This window comes from Passer domesticus, chromosome 6 (genome assembly GCF_036417665.1).
Source record: "Passer domesticus isolate bPasDom1 chromosome 6, bPasDom1.hap1, whole genome shotgun sequence".
NCBI classification, from domain to species: Eukaryota; Metazoa; Chordata; class Aves; order Passeriformes; family Passeridae; genus Passer; species Passer domesticus.
This window is the reverse complement of record NC_087479.1, coordinates 57,662,958-57,679,440: the sequence shown is the minus strand read 5'-3', so window position 1 is coordinate 57,679,440 and position 16,483 is coordinate 57,662,958. Positions and strand designations below refer to the sequence as shown.

The following is a 16,483-nucleotide window of genomic DNA, read 5'->3' as shown; positions in this document are numbered from 1 at the left end:
TTTATTTTCCTATCCCATTGCCATTTCCTGTAAATTGTTCTTACCTCAACCCATGGTCTTTGCCTTCTGTGCTTCCAGCTCTCCTCTCAGTGCCCCGCCGGGAGTGGAGCGAGGCAGGGAGTGGAACAAGCATCGCGTGTTTTGGGGTGGTTCCAGTGGGAACACCGAATTCCGGAGTGCCATTCCAAAATCCAGCAGCCATGTTTGGTGCACAGTGTGGGTCACACAGGGTTGAGATGCCAGCAGACCTGCCCAGAGCAGGCTGGAAACAAGTTAGATCTCAGCATTTGCTGTGTTGGGTCTGGTGGTGTGGCCGTGGCCCCTGACGCTGTGCCCACCTCAGTGCTCCTTGTCCAGGCAAGGAGAGGGCTCAGGATGGCTGTGCTGTGCAGTATCAGTTTATGGCATGGTGACACCAGGGGCAATGAAGGTGTTTTGGGATGTGGGTGCAGTGCTGCTCTCCTGCCCTTACCTCAGGCACTACTTTTGGGAGTCCATTAATAATCATATCCATCGTGTGGATCCAGGGGAGGGTGATATTTCCCAATCTTTTACCTCCTTTTCCTCCTTCAGGCCTGTTATAACAACTTTTGAGACTTGAATTCCCTTTGGATTGTGCGGAAAGCATATTCTTGTTCCTATGTCTTCCAGGTCTCCTCAGTGGGGCCCATACCACTTTTAGAGTAATGAAAGAGATTTCTAGGGAGATGTGCCTCAAGAGTGGGTAGGCATGACTGGCATGGAGTGTGGGAGAAAATGGGTCATCTTCTGAAGGATTGTTGTGCTCCAGTGGTTTGGAAGTTCACTCCTAAACAAGTACAGGACCCTGATAAAGTGGCAGAATATTTGAAAAAAATAAATGCTGAGGCAATTCCACAGAGGCAGGGAGAATACCACTCCTAAACCATGACAGACTGTTTTTTTAGTCCACTCCTTCACAATCTTTTATATATATGTACATATGAAAGAGTTCTTGATGTACATGTAAGGAAAAGTATGAATTACTTGAACCTCACTGACATAGGAAGGTGTAAAAGGTTTCTCTACTGTCTGTAAAACTTCCAACAGCCTTTGACCAGTTAAAGCACCTTGACCTGGCATAAGTGTTTACTCATCCATACTGTGAACCAAAGTGGGGAACTGATCTCACTGACACGTGTCCAGCAGAGAAAGTAATAGGATTGAGCTGGCTGAACTCCTCAGCTGCACAGCTAGCTGCCTGAGCACACTGAAAGGGAATGAGAGGAATTAGCGGCTGGAGGTGGAGTCTAATGCAGCCTAATTAAACCACACTGCTCCTGAAACATATGTACAGCCCAGATCAGCCTCAGGCCTCCTGAGTGTTGGTTAAATGTTAGACAATACCACAGTGCTGCAGCTTACTTTTCTTATTTTTTAGCAGATAGCTTCACTCCAGTACAGATCTTTTGACATGACTTTTAGGTCGTGGACAGCAATGAACCTTGTCGTTTTTACAATGTTAAGGTGTGTGCCATAGGATTATATTTGCCTTACTTAAACTAACAGTTTAGATATGAATGTTTAAACAGGCACATTATTCGTAGGACTGCATGTTTGAAACACATCTGGGTTGCTTTCAGGTTTTTTTTTTCTGTGCAGCTGTTGGGTAAATTGAGAAAGCGAAACTAAAAGGAGCGCATTAAACAGGCACCCAAAGCCTGGGTATTCCTTTGATGACATATGGAACTGATAACTGCACCGAGAACAAAGCTGGGAACGCCTCAGGATGCAGTAAGATGAGCCAAGAAAAATGAAATAAATAATCCTTAGGAAAAAAAAAGTCCTAACAAGAATACACAGTGCTATGATTTGACTGAAGGAAACTGACATTTGCAGGGATTTAAGAAGAAACCTGTAAGAACTCTTCTCCCTGATGGTGCTGGGACTTGTGATACTTTCATGAGACTTCATGTGTTTTACAACATGAAATAACTCACAGTTACTACATTTTTTTAACCTTTTCCCTTAAAACTCAAAGGCAAGATGCAATAAATCTTCCAGACTATTCTAGAAAATGAGACGTGTGTGTGGTGTGCGTGCCCGAACCAAGATGTACAGCTTCACTAATCAGGGATAGCAAGTCATGGTACCTATTAACTACTGAATAATGGGACACATTCTTCCTTTTCTGACCCCTTATTTGTCTTTAAGGAATCCACCTAAAAGGAAGTTTAAAATGTTCAGCTGCTCATCTTTTTGTCTTTGTGTATGTTTATTGAAAATGGTAACGTGCTTCTGTATAATTTTGTAACAGACATTTTTATAAAACCTACCAACATTGCAACTTTCTACTCCATGTAAATTTAAAATGAATATTGTAATTTTCTATCATAATACTTATATAATTAACATGTGGCAGGGTAAGCTGCTGTAACATGGGCTCTTATACAAACCTGAGGTTATACAGATAATTAGAGGCTGACAGGACTCTACCACCTGACCCTTCAGGGCACAAACAAGAGCAGCTGTGCTAAGCTTCTGCTCTAAACTGCCCCTTGGAAAAGTTGCTCTCTCTCCACTGACTGCTCTGAGAAGTGAGGGAGATTTATCCCATGCTATAATTAGCTGGTGTGCATTCCTGCTCAGTACCAATGCAGAGATGTCCATCAACATCAGTCAAATTTCTACTCCATCTTCAGCTACTACAGTGCCATTTGTGAAAATATCTCACATTAAGAATTCTGCTATATTGCCTGCTCGATAGAAAAAAGAGATTCATAGCCTCATTTCATAATTCTCATTTAAAATTTAATTTTTAGTATTAAATATGTAAATCTGCTACCCATAAATAATTCCCAAATGTTAGTGGAATAATTTTGCACACTGCTTTCATGTACCTGGTGTGATTCTTGGAGTAGTCCTGTGCAGGGCCGGGAGCTGGACACCAATGATCCTTGGGGGTCCCTTCCAACTCAGGATGTTCTGTGCCTCTATGATTTTAATTTAACCTTCAAAGTGAAACAGAAAAATAAAATGTGTTCATATCTGGTTTTGGAGGGTAAACTCTTTTTGAACAACCACAGTATCCATATATAAAAGTATATCATTACTATTTCAAGCAGCTTGGAAAAATACATAATTGGTCACAACGTAGTATCGAAATTAAAAGAAAAATATTTAGGTGGTATTCTTGAAAACAAAATAACTTTTTTTGGAAACTTAAACAAGTTTCTTGGTGTGCCTGAAACATCAGACAAAAAACCCCAATACACAGAAACGGATTAAAGCACAGTCTAAGAATTTTCATGTAAAGCAAAACAAAGCAGTGCAACTATCTAAATGTGAGAAGGAAATCTTAAGAGCTCTTGGGAAAGCAGGTGGGATGAGAAAGCAGAAGGGAGCAGTGCCTGTCACACAGAGAGCCCAGAGCCCGTGTGAGGCAGAGTCCCAGACAAAGCTCTGGAATTGGCTATGTGTTCAGGCTGGGCTGGGGAAAGGAAATCCTGTCCTAGCAAGGACAGCTTTGGAATCTTGGTTCCACGGACGCTCCTCCCAGTTCAGCACCACCTTTTCCAACTTTCTGCTCTTGTTACCCACCACATTACCCTCAAGCTGCTGCTTATGAAATCAGCAGCATGTCAGCTCCATCAATTTGGCCTGAAAACGAGCCTTGGAAAATAACTCCACAGGACAGGAATGAACTGCTGACATCATGGCAAGAACAGCCTGACCTGACACTCCTGCTGAGAGGAACAGATGTAATAATGTTGTCATAAATGAGCAAATAATTGTTGATGGTGATTTTACAAGGGTTCAGTTCTCAACAAACGGGTTCTACACAAAGCAAACAGAAAGAGCCATTTTATTTAGTTTTCTTGGAAGAGATCTCTGATTGGACTAAAAACGTGGTGTTTACTTACACCTTGTGTTCTAAAAGAGGAAATACAGGGTTTGTGCCAATATTGTATGTTTCCTGCTTTTTTTAAATGGGAAAATGCCAATTTTTGTATTTGACTCTGGCCTTTCTAGCCTGTAATAAGCTGTGTTGGCACAAACCAGAAAGTTGAAATGGATGAATACTTTCTTCTGAGCTAAATCTGAACGTTAATAGAAATAAAACATGTTAATTTTGGTAGGTAAACCCCACACATAATAGCTCTCTGACCCGGGGGAAAAACCAGGGTGAAAATACAATGCAAATTATTCAACTTTAAAGGTCGATTTTCAAACTCTGTAGAAACTTGTCTTTTAACCTACCTTGTGGCAATGAATGTCTGAGGAGTAAGTGCAAGTGAAGAAGATCAATAAGCTCCACGGGTTCTCTGGACAGACACCAGAAAAGTTTGTACTTACCTGAAAAGGGTCTGTCAATCATAAAGATGGAGTTCAAAATGTCCTGTCACTGAACCTGTCTTCCTGTCTCCTCCAGGTGACTCAAATATTTCGTCTTCACACAGAACATCTGAGTATCAGAGGAAGGGGGAGAAAAATAAATGAGGTACATTTCTGTTAGATTTAGGTTTTCTTATCCATTTTAAATAATTTTTTTGTTAAATACTTTAACTTGTGCAGAAGTAATATGAAAACAGATGATAACAGGAAAATCCTAAGAGGGAGTCCAGAGAACTAGGCTGCAGATATTGGATGGGGAAGAACTGAGGCACTCGGGCAGCAATACTTACCCATCCCCCTGGACAGTGAGGAATTATAAAGAACACATTATTTCCACTTCCATTCTATCAAAGATTTCCTCATATACTAAGCTGATCATGTCTTAACTCAAAGAACTACCTAGATTTCCCATTATTCATACCTTACATTGCAGTGATAACAAACTCCAATGTTGAAGAGCTTTTCTTTTTGCCCACCAACACTCCTTTTTCTCCAAACATATAAGTACATACTTACTTGAGTTTACAGATTTATGCATTCCAAAGTTATGTGAATGCATTTCCAAAAAACTAAGCTACAGCTAAGAAAAAGAATTTTAAAACTGCCTAAGTGTATTCAGGCAGAAGAAGAAATAAGCAAAAATATTCAATTAATGGCAGCACTTGAGAGCCCAGTCCATGCCTTAGAAGGCAGGATTTTGTCATCCTTTATGTAAAGGGTAAGACAAACAAGGTATGACAACCCTGCTCCTAGTTAGCCTGAAGCAATACTACTGCCAAACAGGCAGTACCCAAAAGAGCTTTATACAGCAGGGCTGCACACCAGAGCAGAGCCCAGGAACACCTTTTATGTCAAGTGCTCTGCAGCATCATGCTACCCAGGCACACACATTGATAACCACAGCCCCCAGTGATGGCTGGTCCTGCGTCACACTGCTCCTGTGGGGGCAGAGACCCCCTTCCAATGACAAAATTCACACACCAGGCTGATTCTCCAATGCCAAAAATCAGTTTCTTTACCAGCTCCTGCAGCTGAGCAGAACATCTGAACATCAGTGCAAACTGGGAAAGCACAAAAAGGCCTCAGTGAGACACGGTGAGACAAGCAGCAGCTTTGTGTGATGCCCTGCATGCATCCTTCCCTCGTGAAAAGGCAGCAGCAAACTGAGGCACTGACACCTCAGCAAAACGTGGGTTGGAGGTCCTCTGTCCTATGCCAGACTCAGCTCCAAAGCTGCCCATTTTCACCCTCCAGAAAAGCTGAGTCAAAATGCTGCCCTTGGAGGTGGTTATCACCATGTTAACTGACTTGCTAAGTGAGCAGAGTGAAAAGAATATCTATTTGTATTTTGAAAACTGTATTAATTATTGAATAAAAAAAATCTGAGAAAACAATCTTTTTCTCAGGAGTTGCTGTACACTGGTTTGTGAGTGTGAGAGGAATACAGGCAGCTCTCTGTATGATCATACTCTTTTTCAGTGACACAAATCCAAGGAGATACATGCCAGTAACCACAGAGGAGATGCATCTCCTCTGTGGTTACTGACAGGACTGAGATTACCAAAGGAAATCGCAACTACAGCAATTCACAGGAGCTGTCTCATAAAGCAGGCTGCACCCTGGGCACACAGGATGAAAATCTCTGGAAAACAGGCTCAGCCATCTGCAAGTTCCTCCCTTGCAGCACAGCCCTTCCCCTGCGGCACAAGGACAGAAATTCTGCTCCATTTCCATTTCTGGGGTGATGCTCGTCAGGAGCTGCTCCTTTTCCCTGTGGTTGTGCCACTGAGCTGACCCACCCTGTCCCCAGCAAGCTTCCAGGAGTGGATATTTTCCGTGTGAGTTTTATGAAGGGGTTTCCATCATATGCCAAGTGGCCAGCAGAGGAACAGCTCGTGTAAAGCCATGCACGCATCTGCCGTCATCTCAGAGCACTCGGGCTTTGCTCTCATGGTTACCATGATATCATCACTTCCCTCAGAGCGTGCACTGCCTCTGCCTCAGCACAGTGTCAATTATTAATGCTGCTCATCAGGACAGCACACCATCCAGAAAGGCATCTTCTGCCTCCACATGTATCTTCAATAAATAAAAATCCCCTCTCGTGATTTCTAATACAAAAGCACATGTTAAAAATAAAGTGTTTGCAGATGCCCTAAAGGATTTGCCTCTCCTGGATTAACTGGTCTGCTAATTACCCACAATTAGAGCAGTGAGTATTTGTCACTGGAGGAGAGATAAGCAAGGCAGGTGGGAAATGTTTACACAGGCCAGATAACTGGATGTTCCTGGTGCCAAAACAAACAGGTGCAGATTTTATTGAGGCAACAAACAAGGAAACAAAACCAAACAAATACACAGTTGATGGGGAATATTTCTGTTCCACAAAAACAGTACCTACAAAGTAAAACAAAAGATGTTCTCTCTCCTGGTGGCAACACTTTCAAAGCTGGGACTTCTCCTCTACCTTCTGAATTTCATCACAAAAGATTACACCCAGGGGATTTCAAGAACCTTGTCCCAGAGCAGTTCCAACGGAATCAACTGATTCCATCGCACCCAGAATCACACATCAAACTGAAACACTGATGCAGACGCAGCCTGGGAGCTTTGAAGCCTGTGACGTGAATAATTTCTACTGTGCCCATGTAACCAATGTGGTTCACCTATGAGAGCAAGTTAGGGTGTGCAGATTAGAGCTAAACTAAAAGAACTAAACCACTAAACCACAGCTCCTAGTGGTGTTCTGCCTATAAAACCAGCACAGAGCTCATCTGGAGCATATTCACCACCCTCAAAGGCGTACACCATCAACTCTGGATCATCAGCACCTACTGTTCTACTCAAGAAACTAATTTTATTAAGTAATAACTCTTACTTACTCCACTGAGAAACTCTACCCTCAATTTTTACCATCTATTTTGGACCAAATTAATTTTTTTTTCCTTTTCACCGCTTTCAAGCAACTAAGACTAGCGATTAACCTTCCTGCTAAACTGTTTTATATATGCAAATGTAAAGCATTTGTTTGTTAAGCTTCATTTTTAAGAACAAAATACAGCTAAGAGAAATGAGATCAGTGACGGCTGTATGGTAAAACATGCATACTAACAAATAAGAGCTGCAATAAAGTCCATTGTTAAGACTGTACAAAGACCTGAGCTGCTTTCTAAAAGAAGGTGTTTGATATGTCTCATCAGAGCAGAACTTGGCTGCGAAGGTGCCTACAAAAATTACTGAGTAACATTCCATGTTCAGACCTCATGCATGTTTTAAAAAGTCTTGTAAGCTTAAAAGATGTATTTCAGCAATTCTTCTGGCTGAAAACCTGAGGTGGAGGGAGATGGGCAGCTGTTCCACACTTGAGTGATGATGAGACCGGACAGAGTGGTGTCAGCTCTGGGGAGCTGGAGGTTGTGGTATTCCTCTGTAAATGATTGCATTTCCTGCCCAAAGACAGACATGAGACTATCCCACATATCCAGCCTCAGAGCTGGTGCTCCCCCCTCCTGATGAGGGCACTGATAATAATTGCTGCAGGCAGCTGAAGCAATGCCTTCCACACACCCATTTCCCCCTGGTTATTCTCAAATCACAGCAGCTATTATAATAGTGCACAATTATATAAGCACTGCTGGGTGCTTCATTCCCCAGGCTGGGGTGTGGAGATGCCCAGAGTTAGCACCCTGGGGAACCCTGCTTCCACTGCTCTGGGGTTTTGGGAACCCACTCAGGAGGGCTTGGCCATACAGAAGGTTAGGTGGGACAAGCAGCTTCCATTTCTGCTAGAGGAGGGGCGTGCCACTGACCTTTAAATTGCAGAGCCAGCTTTGAGAGCAGTCAAAGCTCCCTCATGGATTCTCTTTCTCAGAAGCAGGTGGCTGTGCATGAAATAGGGGAGCTGCTGCAGGGTATTTTAACTCCCTAGCTGCCTGTGCGCCCCCTTCTGCCACCAGTCCTTGAAATCATTACCTGGATTGTGAGATGCTCTTTGTTTCCCTTCTGCCTTCCACCCAGGAAGGTTTCCCAGCCCTAGAGAAGGGAGGGCAGAGAAGAGAACAGCACAAGAACTACTGCTTCACTGAACAAGCTCAGGTTCTGAAGTGTGTGAATTTAGGGCTTCCCACGGAACTGAGTCCCCTGGCTGTGGAGCAGCTACCAAAAGGCAGCTGCTGCCCACTCCCAGGATGTCCATGTGGAGGGCTCTCAGCTCCTCCCCCACAGCAGCTTCCTATAAACCTGATTTTTTCTCCTGACCGCACTGCCCAGAGTGAAGGAGAGGAATGCATTCTCAGAAAAACTGACATGTTCAGTGCATCAGGTAACCACTGCAACATGACTATCTTTTATTTCAAATATTGAATATTGTATAGCACCATCCCTGGGAACAGCTGGTGGTCTCAGCTCTCAGTGAAAGTTGAGACCTTTATTTTAGTCTAGATTTTTGTCTCTGAACGTCTCCATATACTTGTAGTTGTGCTTTTTCATCTTTACTGCTCATTTGTTGTTGCCATTTTTGCTAGAAATACCTGAAAATTTATCAGGAATTATTTGCTTATTTTTTAAAATTTTGATAATGTTTTGCTGATTTAAGAAGTAGCAGATCAATGATTTATTTAGTGATCTTAATGACAGCTATTTTTAAGACCTCAGACATGCAAAGTTACTGTTTTTTTTTTCAAGACATCTTGCTTAAATCTGAGTCCTAGCCACCATACCCTATCACCATGAACCATTTTCTAAGTTATTCAAATAGAATTCTATATTTTCTTCTCCCTTTTCTGTGTAACTGTTGCCTGTAAATGAAATACTTTCCAAAACCATTCCCAGCTGCTGTTTCTGGTTCCTGTCTCAGTGGCCCATTTCAGTGATTGGTACAAGACATCCTTCACTGTGCTAGTGGTCTCAGTCTGTTCAGACTCTTTACTTGCTAATTTCCTAACTTTTTGAGCAACAACCTAAAAAGAAAAATGAGAAATCCCTATTTCAGAGCATGCTATTAATATGGACCTGTGGTCTTGCAAGAGTTAGATCCTCAGCCACTAAATAGAACAGGAAATCATTACATTAAAATGAAAATCAGAATATTTATACATAACATACTTTCTTCATAGCAGCCAGCTGCTTTCCTTATCAGCAGTGCTTGGAAAATGTTTAATTATGGTACCTTTCATTTCTTTCCACAAACCAGAAAATCTGTCCATTTGTGAACATTTCCTTCAGATTTCTGTCTAGCACTATAGAAGGAATCCCCTTCTTGCCTGGTGACAGCTAGTGACTATGACAGTGGTAGCTGTTTAAAGAACAGACAGTTGACAAATTAACTAAAGAATTAGTCAACATATGAGCGTGTAGAATAATAATTTGTAATTGCTCAGGACATATTTTGCTGAAGTTAATCCACAGAAAGCTTGGGGATGTCTGAAGTACTGTTTGAAACACAAGGCATCACCCATTTGTTAAAACTGTCAGGAACAATCAGGCTGATCTCTCTAAGTCCTCTACTTGCACAATGAGCCAAAATTCTTCCTTTTCTTCAGTTCCCAGCCTGAAAGACCTGAGCTATTTACCTGGAGCCCTGGTTGTGTCTGCTGCAGCTTTGAAGGCTTATTGCAGCACAGCAGAAGCTCAGCACTTTGACATGAAAGGATGAACTGGCATACAGGGCATAGACACACTCATTTATTGTCACACAAGGTAACAGGAGATGGCAATTATTTTAAAAATTAGCATTTAAAGCTTTGCCATTTAACATTTTGGATGTATACCAGAGAGTATCATGGTATGACTGGTTCTTTGAAACCATAATCAACATATTCAAAATTTTGCAAATAATTGCTATGAATTCAAAATTATGAAAAAATAAACACAGAGCTTCAACAAAACTATTAAATTCAGTTTATGTAACCAAATTAGATTCAGGGTAAGTATTTCAGATTTGGATGGAAGTAAGAAGAGCAAATCACAATAGCACACATGGAGGCTTTTTGTTGGTAGCAGCAGCGAGTTTCATGAGAAATATTTACAGACTATGATAGGATATGGCTATCAGGGTAACAGGATATGGCTATGAACTCTTCTGCTGTCACTGATTTCTCCTAACAGCACGACAAACTTGCACAGATAAAATTTGTAGGAGTACATTTCTAAAAATCACAGCACTGGCCTCCCTGGATTCCTGAAGCCAAGAAGATCGGGGTTTGGCAGCACCGAAAAGCTTCAGAGAAATACAACTGAAATCATAAAATAGAAATCAAATAATCTGGTGATCATGCCCAGCCTGGAACAGATATAATGGTTTTTGTTCACACTGTGAATATTTTTACTTCTCTACTTCACACAAATATTCTTCTACTTCTATTTCTTAATTAAAGAAAGGATGACTTTTAAATATCTCAGTTTTAAATATAAATATATTAAAAAAATATTAGCTTTTAAATATATCAGTTTTCAAGATATATCAATTTCTCCTACAGTCTTTCTTCTATTATTTGTCAAAGAATATTCCCAGCATCAAACATTATCTGATGTCAAACAAAACCACTTAGAAAACCTGATTTATTTTGTGTCTTTGTGTCCTAAGTTTTCCAGCAGCTCCGTATTTATCTTTTGACAAGTTGGAAGGGAAGAATATATTTGGGCTTTTATCTTCTTCAAAAATATGTAGACACTGGATTTTTAACCACTATCTAGAGCAGGAACATCTCAGGTGCTAGGAAAAGTTGTGTTCATGTATTGTATCACAATGATTGTGGACATTTTTGTTACCAAGGTATTTCCTAGAAAAATTAACTGACATTTATAAAATACAACACATTTGATAAGGTCTTCACTCTATTTGCATTTTTTCCCATGGGTTTGTCTTTTCCATTTCTTCAATCATTGTCATACTAGTTTGGAGAAAGATTCAAGATGCAACTTTATATCACTTTTGCTGCAGTTTTAGGTTTGTGTGGCCAGCTTAATTGGAGAAATATACATGCAATAGTATAGATAGATAATAGAAATAGAAATAATATATGCATATAAACATAAATAGCATGTATTTTTTCCCCAAATTTCTAGTTGTCCCAAGCATATTTCACTAGGATTCCATTTTGCACAGACAAAACCAAGAATACACTTCTGTCTGTTCTCTGTAAAACTCTTCCCACTGTGGCCAGCTTTCTCTAAAAGCCCCAGCAGTACCTGGTGTGTGCCTTGGGGACAGCAGCACTCCTGACGCCTCTAATGCTTGCTGCTGCACCACAGCAAGGCTGGCTGCACTTCTCTGCAGCAGGCTCTGTGTTTCCCTCTGCTTGTAGCACCTCTGAAGCCTAACTGCATTGTTTCATCCAGTAAGAGGGTGACATTTGCCCTGACCAGTGCCAGTTGGTAGCATTGACTTTCCTGCAGAGCTTTAATTAACGTGTGCCTTGCAGGCTCTGCTCCCGTGGAACAGCAGTGCCCAACACAGCCCTGGCTGCCACCTCCATTTCCTGCAAAGGGGCAGGCAAAGTGCCCCTCCTAACAGAAGGCACAGGTGAATAGCTAAATGTTGGTAAACTCAAGGTCTGCACCTACAAGTAAGCACAGTTGGCTGTGCTACAGACACAAAGAGCCATATCAGACTTATTTCAAAGTTAGCTGGTCTTGCACATGGATTCAGTGTTACCTTTGGAGAGGTGAGCAGAACTGAATCCAATCAAGTTTAGAACAGCGACTTCCTCAACTTCAGGGTAACTAATTTGATCTCAGTTCTATTCTCAGAGCCTTGGAGAGCAGCCAGAAGAATACCCAGTTTAACAATAAAGCCAGAAGAACACACAGCTTCCCCCAGAATCTTCCCCTGCAAAATATCTGCCAGTCAGATCCCCTGATGTGAGAATAGAACAGAGAAATCTGTGGGTGAAGGAATTACTTTTCTGGGGAGCTGATGACTTCATAAGAGAGTCAAACCTATAGATTTTGCAGTGTTCCCCAGCCACTGTGACAAGCTTTTCCACATAAAGGTCAAGAGTGTTCCACAGGATTCCTCTCACCAGCTGTGTGACAGTCAGTGGGGCTGTGAACATGACCTTGAGGCTGGGGAGTAGGATGGTTCAGAAGAAAATGTAATCTGTTTTGGAGCCAATATCTCCCAATAAACAGATGGGAAGGACACGAGGCTCTTTGCTAGCTCACAGTGCAAGGCCATCTACTTCCTTATCCCTCTGTTTCCATTTGCACCCATTTTCTATTTCCATCCGTTTCCTCTATTTTCACTGTCCTTGGGCACAAAGCTGCTGGGAGATAAGGAGGCAGTTACTGAGGGATAAAAGTGCTCTGAAGGAGGAGACAACTGGTGTAGCCCTGTGTGTTTTTGGAAAGTTCCTGAAGGCTTCCCACTGAGACAGCTCAGCTCTACGACAACACAACAGATACGGCTTATAGCTAAACATAACGAGGGAAAAGTTTGATTTTCTTTGGAGCCTTTTAGAAATTCTCTCAGTTGTCTGCACTCCCCCAGTCCATGCAGATAAGAGGAGTGTGTGGGGGCAGAAGAGAACCCACTTGCTGGAAGCTGCCTAGAGTGAGAGCAAAAGCAAAAAATACCAATTACAATGCAATTACTCCTCAGGCATGACTGTACTGCTACCCACTCACCAACTGCCCATGTCTGTGGGCTGTTTCTAGCTTAGTTTTACTACAGTTAAGGAAATATTGTATCACTTGGCGTTCACATAGATGGCATGGATGTAACTACTGTACTGTTTTCTCCTTGTTATTTTAAAAGACGTGTTGCTTTTGAAGGTTTTTTTCTTTTTTTTTTTTTTTTTTTGCTTGGAAGACAGACAAGCACAGCTACTTTGACAGCACAAGACAGATTTACCACTATAGACCCATTTGCTTTGTTATTTTTATACCTAAGTAGTGGTGGAGATAATTCCAACATGGATAATGTGTCATTTACAAAGCATGTTATAGTAGGCCAAAATTAATCCAGAACTTCCTCCCATCTCCAGTTCTGTTTATTAAGACCCAAGTTATTTTAATTGGAATAAGGTCAGCCTATATGAAAGAGCTTTGCAAAATGAGATTTAAATTTGTTACAGAGTACAGTAGAAGCCAAAAGGTCACTCTTAGGCAACTGAGCTGGATTTTGAACTAAGAAACATAAAGTTTACTCTGATATTGGGGAGCACTAGACCACAAGAATAGCAGAGACAAAATTAAAGACCATCAACTTTTTCATCCACAGAGACAAAAAAGACACTCTGTTAAAAACAAGCAAACAAACAAACAGAAACAAGTGTACAGTGAAAAGAGAGGAGTGGCAGGTCACTTACCTCCAGGAGCAGAGAAAGGCAGGAAAATAGAATTCTTCATTTGTGATCATTGCCATGGTTTAACTCCAGGTGGCAACTAACACCATGCAGCTTCTTGATCTCCATCCTCACCTCTGGCCCCTGCCCAGCCCCACACTGGGATGGGGAGGAGGCCTGGGAATAAAACCTAAAACCGGGGGGCTGAGATAAGGACAGTTTAAGAACTGAAACAGAATTTAATTTAATAATACCAATGATTGTAACGGGAAAAGAAACAAGGACATGAGAGAGAGAATAAAGCCCAAGAGAAACAAAGGCTGCCCAGGGACTCCATTGCCCAGCAGCCATGCCAGCCCATCCCCAGGCAGGCAGCCGGGACTCCTGGCCAGTTCCCCACTTTCCATATTGCATGTGACCTCCCATGGATGGAAATCCCTTTGGCCACCCTGGGTCACCCGTGCCAGCCCTGCTCCCTCCCACCCCCTGGAGCACCTGCCCACGGGCAGGGCTTGGGACACTGACAAGTCCTGGATTTAGGGAAAGCCCTGCTTAGCAACAACCAAATATCAGTGTGGAATCAAGGTGCTGTCAGTTATTCCCATAGAGAACCCAAACCACAGCTCTGCACCAGCTGCTGGGGAGAAAAGTATCTAATCTAGCTGAAATCAGGGCAGTAATTTATGCAGGACCCTGGTTTTATGGGAACAGCAGCACCCCTTCCTTCCTCTACAGTTTTTACTCCAGAAATCCTGTGGAGTTTTTCTTTTTTGATATTTTGTACTCTTTCATAACAAGAAGTTACAGAAGGCTTCCAGAAAAGCTGTAAAAGATGTTTCTACCCTAGTAATACTCAGTGTTTTACAAGCTGCTTATAAAAATGAAGGGACAGTATCTACTAGACAACAGTGTAATCTGCTTAGGTGTGAGGATTAAAAAAATCAGTGTGCCACTAACATAATGAGCAGGCAGTCATTTCAGTAGAGCCCTGTGATGTTAGATATGGTCTTTTGAAAGTCAACAGTTGAGATGATCTACATTATTACAAGTTTAGAAAAGGACCAAAAGTTCTTTGATCTGCATAAAATGTCCCACAAATTATTTTTGTTAACCTTTGCAAATAATTAGTTTTAAAATGTGATGTGTTTTAGAGATCTACCTCAAGGAGAGAGAGGTCCATGGTTCAGCAGAAGGGTGCAGCCATTATTCCCTCTGTTCTAATTAATTCTAGATCCACAGCTAGATCTCTTTTGTTTTCACACAGGTTGTTCAAGGAGATATGTAATAATTTCCTTTAAAAAGGGTTTTCTGATACAGATATGTATAGGCTTATAGAATAGTTTGAGCTGAAAAGGAATTTAAAACCATTTAGTTCCAACCCCCTACCATGGGCTGCAGTGCCTTTCACTGGATCAGGTTGCTCAGATCTCCGTCCAGCCTGGTCTGGGACATTTCCAGTGATCCAGGGGCACCACAGCTTCTCTGGGCACCCTGTGCCAGTCCCTCACCACTCTCACAGCACAGAATTTCTCCCTAATGTCTAACCCAAACCTGTTCAGTCTGCAGCCATCCCCCTGTGTCCTGCCACTATTCTCCTTTACAAGAAGACCCTCTCCACCTTTCTTATGGGTTCCTTCCAGGTCCTGCAGGGCCACAGGGAGGGTCCCCAGAGCCTTCTCCTCTCCAGGCGGAACAGCCCCAGTTCCCAGCCCAGCTCCCAGTGCTCCAGCCCCCCGAGCACCTCCTGGCCTGCCCTGGCCCAGGCCAGCAGCTCGGAGCCCTTTCCCTGCTGGGAGCCCAGGGCTGGATGCAGAGCTCAGCTGGGATCCCCGGGCAGAGCAGAGGGGCAGGATCCCCTCCCTGCCCTGCTGCCCACGGGGCTCTGCCTGCAGCCCAGGGCACCTTTGGCTCTCCGGGCTGGCAGTGCCCGTGGCCAGCTCAGGTCCAGCCTCTCACCTACCAGCAATCTGTGTCTTCTTTTTTGTACAAATGTCTGCAGTTTCAAACATCAGGCAATTCTAGGATATTCTTTTTTAAATCAAGATTTTTTGCCAACCAGCCAGTTCTAAGACTGGAGAATGTTATGATGATAGACACATTTTGGGCTTTTTCTCTTTTAGCATAACAGGCAGACATGATGCAAAATAAGTTTGGAGCAGAGACTCTGCAACAAACCCAGAAATGAACATGAAATCTTTGAGGGTTTCTAGATCTGGAGGAGACACAATTAAACTTCTCCAAAAAGCAAGGAGAAGACCAGTCAAATGGTGAGAGAAAAAAAGAGAAATTGCAAAATGTCTATATACATTTATAGGAAATAAATCCAGGATAAAGTATAAATGGAAGCTATAACAAAAAGAACTAAGAAATAAGGAGAAAGTACATAATTTTGTGAAGAGAGGAAAATAAGTTAGAAAAGAAAAACAAAGAGAAAAAATATCACAGTGGGTGGACTTGATTGCCTCTTAATCAATAAACTGATATCAGTCTTACAGCTGACCACAGGGGAGATTTATCACAAGTAAAGCTCATCTTAAAGGCAGAACAGAATCACTTTTGTTTCCACTTAATTATGTACATGTATATTAAAAAAAAAAAGGAAAGGAAAAAAAAAAACAAAAAAAGAAAAAGAAGATAAAAGAAAAATTTACAAGTGCATACCACGGCAGAATTCAGAGCAAGCAAGAGGAAGGAGTTGTGCCAGTATATCAGTCTGTCTGGTTCACACAGCAAAAAGGTTATATTTTGGTACTGACACTGACTCCTCAACGGCTCTTTGCACCATTTGAGTTGTATCAGTGACATAGATATATTTTTTTCAAAGTTCTAGAAACATCTTAAAAAAT

General features: G+C 42.0%; 1 protein-coding gene across 2 annotated transcripts in view; it reads right to left on the bottom strand.

Annotated features, from left to right (window-relative positions):
* KIF18A (kinesin family member 18A) overlaps positions 1 to 13,841 on the bottom strand; it is a 50,643-nt gene extending 36,802 nt beyond the window's left edge. The window contains exons 1-4 of one of the 2 annotated variants that reach the window (XM_064426044.1): positions 13,662 to 13,841; positions 4,315 to 4,423; positions 2,859 to 2,969; positions 45 to 1,228 (exon numbers count right to left, since the gene is read on the bottom strand). The gene's annotated coding sequence lies outside the window, so the exon portion shown is untranslated. The remainder of the gene's footprint in view (positions 1 to 44; positions 1,229 to 2,858; positions 2,970 to 4,314; positions 4,424 to 13,661) is intronic. The other variant, XM_064426045.1, reaches the window with a different exon arrangement.
* Between the last annotated feature and the right edge of the window lie 2,642 nt (positions 13,842 to 16,483).